This window comes from Lepus europaeus, chromosome 2, assembly GCF_033115175.1.
Source record: "Lepus europaeus isolate LE1 chromosome 2, mLepTim1.pri, whole genome shotgun sequence".
In the NCBI taxonomy this organism is placed as follows: Eukaryota; Metazoa; Chordata; class Mammalia; order Lagomorpha; family Leporidae; genus Lepus; species Lepus europaeus.
The window spans coordinates 39,351,024-39,364,912 of record NC_084828.1 but is presented as its reverse complement, the minus strand read 5'-3'; the positions used below and the strand labels follow the sequence as shown (position 1 = coordinate 39,364,912).

General features: G+C 37.6%; 1 long non-coding RNA gene across 1 annotated transcript in view; it reads right to left on the bottom strand.

The window, feature by feature from the left end:
* The window catches only part of LOC133747632 (uncharacterized), a 149,398-nt gene extending 136,750 nt beyond the window's left edge, over positions 1-12,648 (bottom strand). Inside the window, exon 1 of the long non-coding RNA XR_009864400.1 lies at positions 12,579-12,648. This is a non-coding gene — a long non-coding RNA (uncharacterized LOC133747632). The remainder of the gene's footprint in view (positions 1-12,578) is intronic.
* Positions 12,649-13,889: the final 1,241 nt, after the last annotated feature.

The following is a 13,889-nucleotide window of genomic DNA, read 5'->3' as shown; positions in this document are numbered from 1 at the left end:
AAGGTACAAAAAATGTAATATATATAATGAAATTGACACTTTGAGATTTGGTTATTATTTATAGCCCTTGTCTATACTCCTAAGGAACAGTGATTTTTCTACTTACTAATTGTTAAATTCCTTATCTATGAGAGATTTTAACTTGTGACTATAAAGTAAATTAAAAGTCTGTCATTATAAAAATTAAAAGAAAAATCCAAAAAATCCAAAGAGAGTGATAGTAGGGTGAGAAGTATCATTGCGTTCTTAAGCCTTATATATGAAACACATATAATTAATTCCTTTTATATAAATTTAAAAATTCAACCTGTTATTATATGCAAAATGGTTAACGATTTGTATAACTTTTGAAAAATTGATTCCTCTATCATGAAATTACTTTGAAAATCTCTGTCAATATTATTTGGTTTGAATATACTTTGGAAGTGGTCATTGTGGTATAGTGTGGTAAACAACTGCTTAGGATGCTACCATCCATATCAGAGGGCCTGGGATTGAGTCCTGTCAGTTTTTGATCCAATTCCCTGCTAATGAACCTGACAAGCAGTACATGGGGTCTCAAATGTGTGGGTCCCTGTCACCCCTGTGGAAAATCTAGATGAAGTTCTTGGCTACTGGCCTCAGACTGGCACAGTTCTGGGATGGGCATTTGAGGAGTTAACAAGTGGAAGATGGAAGCTTACTCTCTCTGTCTGTCTCTTACTCTGACTTTCAAACACATAAATACATCTTAAAATAAAAATAAATAGGCAGGTGGCATCTCTAACAAGAAATTTACAGTTCTGCCTGCAATGTTGCTGACCCTACTTGACCATCCCCTCAGCTGCAGTGGTCACTTTGGAAGTTGGGCTGAGTGAAGGGCTTTTCAGCTTAGAGCCAATAAGATCTGTGGCTCTGACCTGGGCATCCTTCGACTCCAGGGCAGGTCCATTTCCAGTGATCCAACTCTTGGCAGAGCTGCCAGGGCTCTTCACAAGCTGACTTCTGCTGAAGCCCAGGCTTACCACATTGAAAGCCACTGCAGTGGACTGGCCTGTTGGGTCTCCTTGAGGGCAGATCACTGTACAGATCAGCCATTAATAGGCCTGCCACCCATTGCTTCTGATGCCGAGCTTTCTTTTCCTCCTGGTTTGTGTTAAAGCAGACCAGAGGATGCAAGTCAAGGGAGTGCCCGTATCCCATCTCTAATCTTCGGTGGCCTGAACTACAAGTCTATAGTCACAGGCATGTTCTGTAGTAGTTTTTCTAAGGTAGACAATGCCCATGAGGAAAATTCTCCAGGCCAGCCAAGTAATGAAAGTCAACAGAGTGCCTTCCCCTAGGAGGTTCACACCTCCCTTAGGATATACCCCATGTGAAGAGATAGATAGGTCTGGGCCTCTGAATTTACAAGGCCTAAAGCCCACCAGATTATTATCAAGCCCCTTCTATCAGGTTCTATTTGCCTCTCAATCAGAAAACTTAATTGTAGCTTAGACAGCACCTTTCTTAGCTCCTCTAATAATGACTCTGTCCTTTGTTCTAGGCCCTGTCTAGTGCACTTGGGCCTCATTCCTTTGTAATCATAACCTCTACTCTACCACCAATGGCTCTACTCCCAACCTGTGTGTACTGATGGTCCTCTTCCCCGATTAATGCTGTATAATTGTTCAGACCTGGTAAATGCCACTCTTAGGATCATTGGTTACTATCCTCACTCTGTCTTTTATGACCTTGTCTAAATATGATCAGAGTCGGCAAACTTGGAAGGCTTCCATAGCCTTGGCAACTCATGACGACAGCCTAGGATGGTTACTGGCGCCATAAACTAGAGTGTCAATTTGTTGGGTCAACAACAGGAGCCACGGTGCACTTGCTCCTCATGTGGGATCTCTGTCCTTAATGTGCTGTACATTGTGATTTAATGCTATAACTAGTACTCAAACAGTATGTTTCACTTTGTGTTTCTATGTGGGTGCAAACTGTTGAAATCTTTATACTAAATTGATCTTGTGTATATAAAGAGAATTGAAAATGAATCTTGATGCAAATGGAAGGGGAGAGGGAGCGGGAGAGGGGAGGGTTGCAGGTGGGAGGGAAGTTATGGGGGGGGGGAAGCCATTGTAATCCATAAGCTGTACACTGGAAATTTATATTCATTAAATAAAAGTTAAAAAAAAATAAAAATAAATATATTTTAATATTATTATAGCTATTCTAGTATCCTGCTCATAGTGTTAGCATAGTTATCTCCTTTATATCTTTATATTTAAGGTGAATTTGCTATAGTTAAGTTTTTTTTTCCCATTCTGATATACTTCCATTTAATGGAAAATTGAGTACTATTATATTTTTTAACTTTTATTTAATAAATATAAATTTCCAAAGTACAACTTTTGGATTATAGAGGCTTTTCCCCCCATAACCTCCCTCCTACCTGCAACCATCTCATCTCCCACTCCCTCTCCTATCCCATTCTTCGTCAAGATTCATTTTCAATTATCTTTATATACAGAAGATCAATTTAGTATATTCTAAATAAAGATTTAAACACTTTGCACCCACACAGAAACACAAAGTATAAAGTACTGTTTTGGTACTAGTTATACCATTAATTCACAAAGTACAACACATTAAGGACAGAGATCCTACACAGGGAGTAAGTGAACAGAACTATTATATTTAATATGATGAATTATATAGCTAGGTATGAATCTACCATCTTCTTTTTGTTTTTTGCTTGTCCAAATTTTTTTCTCATTTTTGTTCTCTTTTTTTTGCTTTCTATTGTGTTCAGTGCTTTTTATTTATTGTGTATGTTACTTAAATAGTCAATAACCTTTTGAAAAATGTAGGAAAAAATCTTATTTTTCATCTTTGTAGTTATCTTTCATATTATACTTTATTCCTTTAGATGTGTATTTTTATCTGGAATCATTTTCATGCGAATTTCATAATTCCTTTAAGATTTCTTGTAGTGTGGATCTCCTTAGGCTTTTGTATATCTAAGCTGTGTTTATTTTGCATGCATTTTGAATCATACACTTACGAAGTATTAAACTCTACATTACTAATCTTTTTATTCACCTTCCCCTCCCCACAACTTTAAGGATATTTTCTTACTTGAATTTTTCCAATGAGAATCATTCTTTGTCTGCAAAGAAGATACCACTTTTTCCCCGCTGACTGCTTTTAACATTTGCTCTTTGTAACTGGTTTTTGAGTTACTTCAAGAAGAAAAAAAGCTTATATAATTTTCTTTGAGATTCTTCTGTTTAGGGCTCAAAATCCAGGTATAATAACTCTCTTTATATTCTTGGGTATGCTATTTCTTACACTTTTTTTAGCTTTGATTGATTGATTATTCTACTTTTTTCAATATGGGCCATGTCGTCCTGCTTCATGGCACGTCTGCAAATCTTTTTTTTTTTTTTTTTTTTTGACAGGCAGAGGGACAGTGAGAGAGACAGAGAGAAAGGTCTTCCTTTGCCATTGGTTCACCCTCCAATGGCCGCTGTGGCCGGCGCATCTCACTGATCCAAAGCCAGGAGCCAGGTGTTTCTCCTGGTCTCCCATGCGGGTGTAGGGCCCAAGCACTTGGGTCATCCTCCACTGCACTCCCGGGCCATAGTAGAGAGCTGGAATGGAAGAGGAGCAACTGGAACAGAATCTGGCGCCTCGATCAGGCCTAGAATCTGGGGTGTTGGCACCGCAGGCAGAAGATTAGCCTATTGAGCCGTGGCACCGGCCACATCTGCAAATCTTTGACTGAATGCCAGACCTTGTGGAGTTCACTTGTTGAGTCTATGTTTTCACACGCCTACAAATATTCTTTAAAGTTCCGTTTTTGTATAGTCTTTGGAAAAATATCCTTTAGGGTCTTGCCTTAATGGCCTATCAAGTGGTTCCATAGAAGTCTCAGATTAATTATTCCCAACTGCTGAGACAAGACTTTCCTCAGTACTCTAACAAATGCTGTGTGAATTATGAGTTTTTCCAGCCTAGTTGTAGGGAACAGGCACTCTACCTAGCCCTCATTGAATTTAAGCACCATGTCAAGTGAAATGTTAAACCCTCTCATGAAATAATGTAGTATGTTTGAGAATTAATTTAGTAGGTGATCATGAATAGAGGGTATGCAGAAATAATTGCAAAGTTAGTTAACTGAACAAGTTCTCCAAAACGTTCTAATATTGGTACTTTTACATCTAGATTGTCAATTTTATGTAAGAACAGCATATCTGAAAACAATCCTTTAATAGTCAATATCAAGTTCAATATATGTTTCACAACATTTGCTTTGAATATTGTGAATTTGTTCATGTTTAAGTCATTATTTCAACAGCTAATAAAAATAAAAATAAAAACTTTGAAAAATAGGAACCATTTCTAGAAAACATGAAAACAGGTGGAGGCAAATAGTGGAAGAAATTAATTCAAATTGGAAAAACATTTCAAACTTTCATTGGCTTAAGTGATTCAATGTGATGAAAATTTTACATTAGCTACTATAATGAAATAACTTATTAGAAAGAGAGGATGAATGAGGAGTTCCTATTAAAATTGTTTTAAGAATGAAATAGTCTCAGAAATACGATCTCAGAATGAATAAAATAAAATCACTTATCTATGATTTCTTATATTTTCTGCAGTTCTGTGCTTTTAAAATACAGCATCTAGAGAGAGTCACTTTTTTTTTTTTCACTGAAGATCAAGTCATTGGCAAAGTACAAAATGGTAATTAAAAATTTCTAGTTCAGCACCAGGCACACATTGTTCTTTTAATGAATCAGATTATCTCAACTTTGTAAGGATTAATTAGGTACTTGTAGCAGTTCCTTTAAATTTCTCAGAACGCTAGGCCACCAGATAACTAAGTGGTAGCCTTGTAAATTCAGAGAGTTAATAAAAGCTCACAAAATCTATTACATTTGATTTCACTGGAAGAGACAGAAGCCTTTCATTAACTATGACAGAAACTATTAAAATGTTCACTATATTTTATTTATATATATAAAGGTTTGTGTAAGGGCTGCATATTAGAAAAAAGAGAAAAATAAATATTACAATATTTTTCTTTTAGAAAAATGAAAATTACAGAAAACTTGATAGAATAATATTTTTAAAAATCTGCATGTATTTTCCCTCTAAAATTAACAACTATTAAGATTTTATCAAATCATAGATTTAAAATACATTTTGAAATAATTTTAGATTTACAGAAAAGTTATCAAGATAGGAAATTAACATTAGCCAAATACTATTAACTAAACTATGGACTTCATTCATATTTCACCAATGACATTCTTTTCCTCCAGGATCCGTTTGAAGATATCACCTCACATTTAGTAATCGTGCAAATATTTCCTTGCTTCCCACACATGACCTTGAAAAATTTTTAGATTCCTTATCAGGTATTTGTAGACTGTCCCTCAATTTGGCCTTGCCTGATATTTTCAAACAATTGGGGATTCTCAATGGACTTTGGAGAAGAAGATCTCAGAGGCAAAGTACTCTCTCATCTTATTGTATAACAATGTAGATGAAATAAACATGTATCTTCCCTGATGGTGTAACCTTGATCACTTACTTACAGCTAGAGGATGAGAGGTTACTCTACTGTAAAGTTATTGTGTGCCTATTTCTCTATTTTATTATTGAGAAGCTGTGACTAAGTCTAGCCCACGTTCAAGCAGAAGAAAATTAAAGTCTATCATTTGAACAGGGGGCCAGTACACAAAGTATTTGGATTTCCCTGTCTCCCCCATTTATTTATATAATCAATTATTCAAACTAGGATAACTTGTGGATATTTATTTTACCCTTTGACTTATAATCCAGTACTACTACTACTCTAGTACTCAAATTATTCCTGCTTTCATGACTGGAGACTCTTTTGAGTTTGGCATCTGTGTCTTTTTGACATTCCTCACCCTTTTAATACTTATTATTTTCTGGGGCACTATAAATTTCAGTCTTCTCTTGTATATCCCCTACCAAGTATTAGAAAGAGTCATTTGATCAAATTAAAGAATGGTGTATTTACAGAGTAAGATCTGTGTGTTAGGGTGTCACTGATGCCTTACTACCTCAGCAGAGAGCTAAAACAGATCTATGTATTTTACAAACCTTTGTGGACACACACATACACACATTTCTGTATTTGTTTACTTGTGTATATGAATTTATAAGGTCATTTTGGATCCTAATTCAGCATCACACTACTTACTATGTCTCCAATTGCTTATTTGTAATTTCTGCTTCTGACTCCCACCATCTATAACTCATGCACTTATTTGTTAAACCATAGTATACATGCAGAGAAACTTCAGAATTCCTTGCCCAAATTTTTGTGAAAAATAAATTAGATAACTAGAATACAGTGTTTCAGTGTTTTTTTTTTTTTTTTTGGGTAAGGATTTAATTATTTATTTATTTATTTGAAAGTTAGAGTTACCCAGAGAGAGAGAGAGAGAGAGAGAGAGAGAATGAATCTTCCATTCTTTCATCTGCCGGTTGTCTTCCCCAGATGGCTGCAATGGCTGGGGTTAGATCAGGCCGAAGCTGGGAGCCAGGAGTTTCTTTTGCATTTCCCACTTGGGTGGCAAGGACCCACGCACTTGAGTCATCCTCTGCTGTTTTTCCCAGGCCATTAGCAGAGAGTTGAGTCAGAAGTGGAGTAGCCGGGACATGAACAGACATGCGTATGGGATGCCGGCATTACAGGTGGCAACTTAACCCACAACGCCACACCCTGGGCCCTTTATGTTGTTTTTGATTTTAGCTGAACTTTATCCAGTCAAAACACTGTTTTCCAAAGCGAACCTAGGTCACCTTTTTTCTCTACCTAATCATGTAATTTTAAAGATAATTCTCTTGAGCAAAACACACAACTATAGGCTATCTAGCATTTAGAAATGTAATGCTGCAAGGCCATTTTGAAGATGATTGAGATTCATTTTTCACAGAAGCTGAATTCTAGAGCACTTTTAATCTATCATATTATAACTTGCCTCAATATGATCTGAGCCATTTATCCTTTGAGTGGGGGCAATTAGACAGCTGCATCAAGTCCTGCTGTTGGGGTGAAGTGAGAGTCAGGGAAGGTTACCTGCTGGGCTTTTTATGAGAAGCAGTCATAATAGGGCAACTCTGCGTTCTCCTAAATTTATTAGGTTGCCTTTGGCTGGCACACTTGTAGTGATGGTCTTGCAATCATTGAGAACTCATTTTAAAAAGGTTGATGTGAATAGATGTGTTAGCTTTCTGAGGCTGCCAAAATAAATTACCAAACTCAGGTGGCGTTTTGCAACAGAAATGTATTCTCTTACAGTTCTGGGGGCCAAAAGCTTGAAATCCAAGTCTTTTCAGTGCTATACTTCTAGAGGCTCTAAGGGAGAATTTGTTCATTGCCTCTTCCTTTTTCTGCTTCCTGTTGACCGCTCTTGTCTTGTGACTGCATCAAACCAATTTCTGATTTCATGGTTGCATTGCTGCCTTCTCTTCTCTGTTTGCCCCTTCTGCCTTTCTTTTCTAAGGGTACTTGGCCATGGATTTCGGACCTACAGAACAATCAAGGATGATTTCTTCATCTAAGGTCTTTAACTTAATTACATCTTCATTGCAAATAAGATTCCAATGGTTCTGAGAATTACAACATAGATACATTTGTGTATGGAAAGGAGGGAGGAACTCATAATTCAAACTATTGCAAGAAGTGATGGTAGTTAAATATGTCCTTGTGTAATTATATCCAATGTACCTCTAATCCACAGCTTCACAATCATTTATTTTAAGATTTATTTATCTGGATGGCAGAGTTACAAAGATGGAGGGATTGAGGAGGGAAGGAGAGAGAGAATCTTCCATCTGCTGCAAAGACTGGGTCTGGGCCAGGCCAAATCCAGGACCGTGGAACTCCACCTAGGTCTCCAATATGAGTAGTTAGGACCCAATTTTTCAGGCCATCTTCCACTAATTTCCCAGACATATTACCAGGGAACTGGATTTAAAGGGGAACAGCTGGGACTGGAACTAGCTGGGACTGGATGCTGACATTGCAGGAGCAGCTTAACCTGCAGCACCACAATGCTGAATTTATCTGAAAATCAGAGTTACACAGAGAGAGGAGGGGAGGCAGAGAGAGAGAGAGAGAGAGAGAGAGAGTGAGTCTTCCATCTGGTGGTTCACTCCCCAATTGGCCGCAATGGCCAGAGCTGCGCCGATCTGAAGCCAGGAGCCAGGAGCTTCTTCCAGGTCTCCCATGAGGGTGCATGGGCCTCATAGTAAATGTCCTCTATTGCCCTCTTTGCTGGGTATATTTACCAAAGTTTATGGGTTGTAAAATTGCAGTGGTCTTGGATAAAGAAGGGACAAAGGTAGGAGAAATTTTTGGTAAAACCATTCCATACGTGTGTGTGTGTGTGTGTTTGCCATTCCCTGTCCTCTGGATGCAGAAATGAAAAAAGTAAATTGCACCCATATTTGAGTTTTGCTATGGAAGCATAATAAAATCATAAGGAGACAAGTGAGTCACTGGCATAGGAATGTTTGAGGCAGTAGTTTCTAGGATGGATAGCAAAACAACATGTGCCAGACATGTAGGTTACCCACCCTTTTTCTTCCATATGAATAGAATCACCATTTTATTCAAGTGTTGGGCAGTAACTCAATAGAGAAATGTGTACCCAATTTAAGCAGTAAATCACAATTAGTTTAGGCCAATCCTGCTAATCACATTCCTCTATGTCACTGGTTTCAGGTTAATCATATGACTGAGTTCTGGCCAAAGAGATGTAAGGATAGTTCCATGGCTTCCTTTGGGAAAAGTTTTTCTCTTTGCTAAATCACACAAGAAAAACACGCATTTCGTTTTATGTGGCCCTAATGAAGGAGTGATTCCTAGTGCCTAGTGCTATGGCATTCTGTGATCATGAGATGACAAACTGAAGTTGAAAAGCTTACACAATGTGAAAAGGAAAGAATCATGTAACCTGGGCCTCAATGATATTAAAGATAACAAAGTTATTATTGATAATTCTGTTCTTTTCAACATTTCTCATTTGCACTTTCTCTTCTATCATATTCCTTATTAAAAGTTACTTCTTTTCTTGTTTTTAAACCTTTATTTAATAAATATAAATTTCCAAATACAACTTTTGAATTATAGTGGCTTTTCCCCTCATAACCTCCCTCCCACACGCAACCATTCCATCTCCCACTCCCTCTCCCATCCTATTCTTCATCACAATTCATTTTCAATTATCTTTACATACAGAAGATAAATTTAGTATATACTAAGTAAAGATTTCAAGAGTTTGCACCCACAAAGACACACAAAGTATAGAGTATTGTTTGGGTAGTAGTTTTACCATTAATTCACATAGTACAACACATTAAGGACAGAGGTCCTAGGTGGGGAATAGGTGCACAGTGACTCCCGTTGTTGATTTAACAATCGACACTCATATTTATGATGTCAGTAATCACCCGAGGCTCTTGTCATAAGCTGCCAAGGCTATGGAAACCTCTTGAGTTCAGAAACTCCAATCTTGTTTAGACAAGGGCATAATCAGAGTGGAAGTTCTCTCCTCCCTTCAAAGAAAGGTACCTCCTTCTTTGATGGCCCATTCTTCCCACTGGGATCTCACTCACAGAGATCTTTCATTTAGATAATTTTTTTTTTTTTTTTTTTTTTTTTGCCACAGTGTCTTGGCTTTCCATGCCTGAGAAACTCTCAGGGGCTCTTCAGCCATTTTCAAATGCCTTAAAGGATGATTCTGAGGCCAGAGTGCTATTTAGGACATCTGCCATTCTATGAGTCTGCTGTGTATCCTTGCTTCCCATGAAGGATCATTCTCTCCTTTTTAATTCTATCAATTATTATTTGCAGACACTGGTCTCATTTATGTAATCCCTTTGACACTTAGTCCTATCTTTTTGATCAATTATGAACTGAAACTGATCACTTTAACTAGGAAGATGGCATTGGTACATGCCACCTTGATGGGATTGAATTGGAATCCCCTGGCACGTTTCTAGCTCTACCATTAGGGGTAAGTCTGAATGAGCATGTGCCGAACTGTACATCTCTTCCCTTTCTTATTCCCACTCTTATATTTAACAGGGATCACTTTTTAGTTAAATTTAAACATCTAAGAATAATTGTGTGTTAATTAAAGAGTTCAATCAATTGTATTACGTAGAACAAAAAAATACTAAAAGGAATAAAATAGTTATTCCTCGACAGTGAGGACAAGGGCTGATCAGGTCATTGTTTCTCATAGTGTCCGCTTCACTTCAACAGGTTTCCCTTTTAGTGCTCGGTTAGTTGTCACCAATCAGGGAGAACATATATTTGTCCCAAATATCATTGATACTGGCTTATTTCTCTCAGCATGATGTTTTCCAGATTCCTCCATTTTGTTACAAATGACCGGGTTTCATTGTTTTTGACTGCTGTATTCTATAGAGTACATATCCCAAAATTTCTTTATCCAGTCTTCTGTTGATGGGCATTCAGGTTGATTCCATGTTTTAGCTATTGTGAATTGAGCTGCAATAAACATTGAGGTGCAGACAGCTCTTTTATTTCCCAAATTAATTTCCTTTGGGTAAATTCCAAGGAGTGGGATGGCTGGATTGTATGGTACGGCTATATTCAGGTTTCTGAGGAATCTCCAGACTGACTTCCATAGTGGTTTTATCAGTTTACATTCCCACCAACAAGGATTAGTGTCCCCTTTTTCCCCATATCCTTGCCAGCATCTGTTGTTAGTTGATTTCTGTATGTGAGCCACTCTAACCAGGGTGAGGTGAAACCTCATTGTGCTTTTGATTTGCATTTCCCTGATGGTTATTGATTCTGAACATTTTTTCATGTGCCTGTTGGCCATTTGGATTTCCTCTTTTGAAAAATGTCTATTTAGGTCCTTGGCCCATAAAAGTTACTTATTTTCTACTTGTCTCCCCAGATGTAGCTCTCAGTTCTTTTTCCTAATGCTCTTCAACCAAGGAGATTTGTAAAGTTAAAAAATATATTAAGTACTGTTTTAAAAATGTTTGATACTTTAAAAATGGCTTTATTGGGGCCAGCACTGTGGCGTAGTGGGTTAAGCATCCCATATGGGTGCCGGTTTGTGCCCAGTTGCTCCTCTTGAGATCCAGCTCTCTGTTTATGGCCTGGGAAAGTAGTACAAGATAGCCCAAGTAATTGGGCCCCTGAACCTGCATTGGAGACCTAGAAGAAGCTCCTGGCTTCAGAAAGGCCCAGCTTTGACAGTTGCAGCCAATTGGGGAGTAAACCAGTGGATGGAAGACCTCTCTCTCTCTCTCTCTCTCTCTCTCTCTCCCCCTCTCTCTCTCTCTCTGCCTCTCTGTAACTCTGCCTTTCAAATAAACAAATAAATATTTTAAAAAAAAGGCTTTGTTGAGATGTAACTTATATATCATATAATTCATCCACTTAAAGTATAAAAGTATAAAATTCAATAGCTTCACAGAAAATAAAAATCCACAGAACTGTGCAACCATGGTCACAGTTAATTTTAGAGCATTTTTATTATTTAAAAAGAAACCAAGTATGTATTAGCAGTTATTCTCCATTTTTTTCAGCCCTAGGAAGAATATTCTACTTCTGTCCCTTCAGATTTATTTACATATTGTAGACATTTCAAATTAGTGGAATCATGTAAGATGTGGTCTTTTGGGAGTGGTTTCTTTCACTTGGCACGTTATCAAGGTTCACCTGTGTTGTGGCATTTATCAATAATCTTTGGGTTTAAAATGCAAACTATTGAAAAGCAGACCTTGACAAAATAAAATCATTATGGCTGATGAGAATCCATAAAAGATACACTATAGGAAGGCATAACAGAAATTCTAGGAACCATGAGAAGAGATGTATCAAAAAGCAGCAATTTAAAAATATTTACTGAGCACCCAATATTGGTCACTCTTTCCTACTGATCATACACTATGACCCTCAAATTGCTATCTTCCTTCCTAAATGGTCTACTATGCATTTCCAACTATTCATCTCCACTTAGTATCCAGGAGCTGGCACTTGACACTCAATTGTCTTTCATACAAGGATCTACTTATTTTTTGTTAGGACAAAATTCATCCAGGCTCAAAGACTCAATCTTCTTTAACTCTTCCTTTCATTTTCATAGCCAATCAGGTGTCTCATCTTCAGGAATTCTATTTATCAAAATTTTTCCTGTTTCAGCATTGCAATAGTGTTATGGGTTGAATTATATCCATGGAAACATATATTAAAGTCTCAGTCTCAGAATCTGAACATACTTAGAAATAGTATCGTTGAAGACATAATTAGTTAAAAATGAGGTCCCAAGGCAATAGGGTGGGTTACTAATCCAATACCATTGGTGTTTATAAAATGAACACAATATGAAAAGACATGGACACAGAGAAAATGCTATGGAGATAGAGGCAGAGATTAGCATGAATCATCTGCCAGCTAGGGAATGCCAAAGATTTCTGGCCATCAACAACAGCTAGGAAAGAAGCATGAGACAACATTCTTTAAGAGGCCCTGGAAGGAACCAAGCTTGTTGAGACCTTGACTTCAGACTTACAGCTTCCAGGTGAGGCAATAAACCATTGTTCTAAGCCGCCAAGTTTGTGGTATTTCATTGCTGCAGCCCTAGGAAACCAAAACAAACATTAAATTATTCCACACTTCATACAAACTTTTGGCATTCATTATACCGTACATCACAAATCTTTATGTTCTTTCTTCCTTTACTATCTTGGTCTAAGCTATACCACTTTTTACCTAGGTACTATGATAGCCTCCTAATAGACTTGCTGCTCCCATTCTCTTATCCTGTCATGGGTGGGTTCAACAGGAATTTTCAATTCCAAACTCATACAGATGTTTAAAAACTCTGATTTCCAAGTTAATGATTGATGGACTAAGGATTGATACTTGATCTTCTTATGGCATCTTTGAGGTGGGCCACTGGGGGTGTACCCTCAGAGGGTGGTTCTTCCTGAGGGTTGATTACTAGAGTTCAAATTCTACATAGGTCTATGTCTGCTTCCCAGTTCATAATGCATTCCTCTGTACCTGCCATGACATGACCAGCCTCCACCAGCCATACCAGCCTACAAGGATTCCAATACTGGAAATTGTTTTTAAATATGATTTATTTATTTATTTGAAAGTCAAAGTTACAGAGAAAGAGGGAGAGACAGAAAGAGAGCTTTCATCCACTGGTTCACTCCCCAGACAGGTGCAAAAACCAGGGCTAGCCCAGGCTGAAGTCAGGAACCAGGAGCTTCTTCTGGGTCTCCAACACGAGTAGCAGGGGTCCAACTATTTGGGCCATCTTCTACTGCTTTTCCAACTGTAGCCTCCAAACTGTAAGCAGAAATAAACCCTTTCTCTACCAAGGAGCTCCTCTTGGGTATTTTAAAGTAACTAAAAGCAGACTAATATATATTATTACAACTCACTTACCACACAGAGAGCATTTTTAAAATGTCAATCAGATCATATCAGTTTTCTGCTCAAATCCTCCAATACAATTAAACGAGCACTTAAGTTTACAGGACATTCAAATTTACAGGGCCTATACAATCAATATACCCTTATACAATTATATAAATCTATATAATGAGGCATGCAATTCTGAACCTTATTTCCTGGTTTCCTCCCCTTGCTCAACATATACCAGGTGTATTTGTTCTCGTCTCCACTTTCTTGATAGACATGGCTTCTTTCTTTTTGTCATTACTTTATCTTAAATGTCAGTTCTGAATTACTTTCCTGGAGCACTGTAACTAAAACAGACATATTTGCTGAAAACTGTGGTGCCTTCCCCCCAACAGAATGAGAGCTTTATGACAACCAGGACTTGTCCTAGTTGTCATATATCTATAGT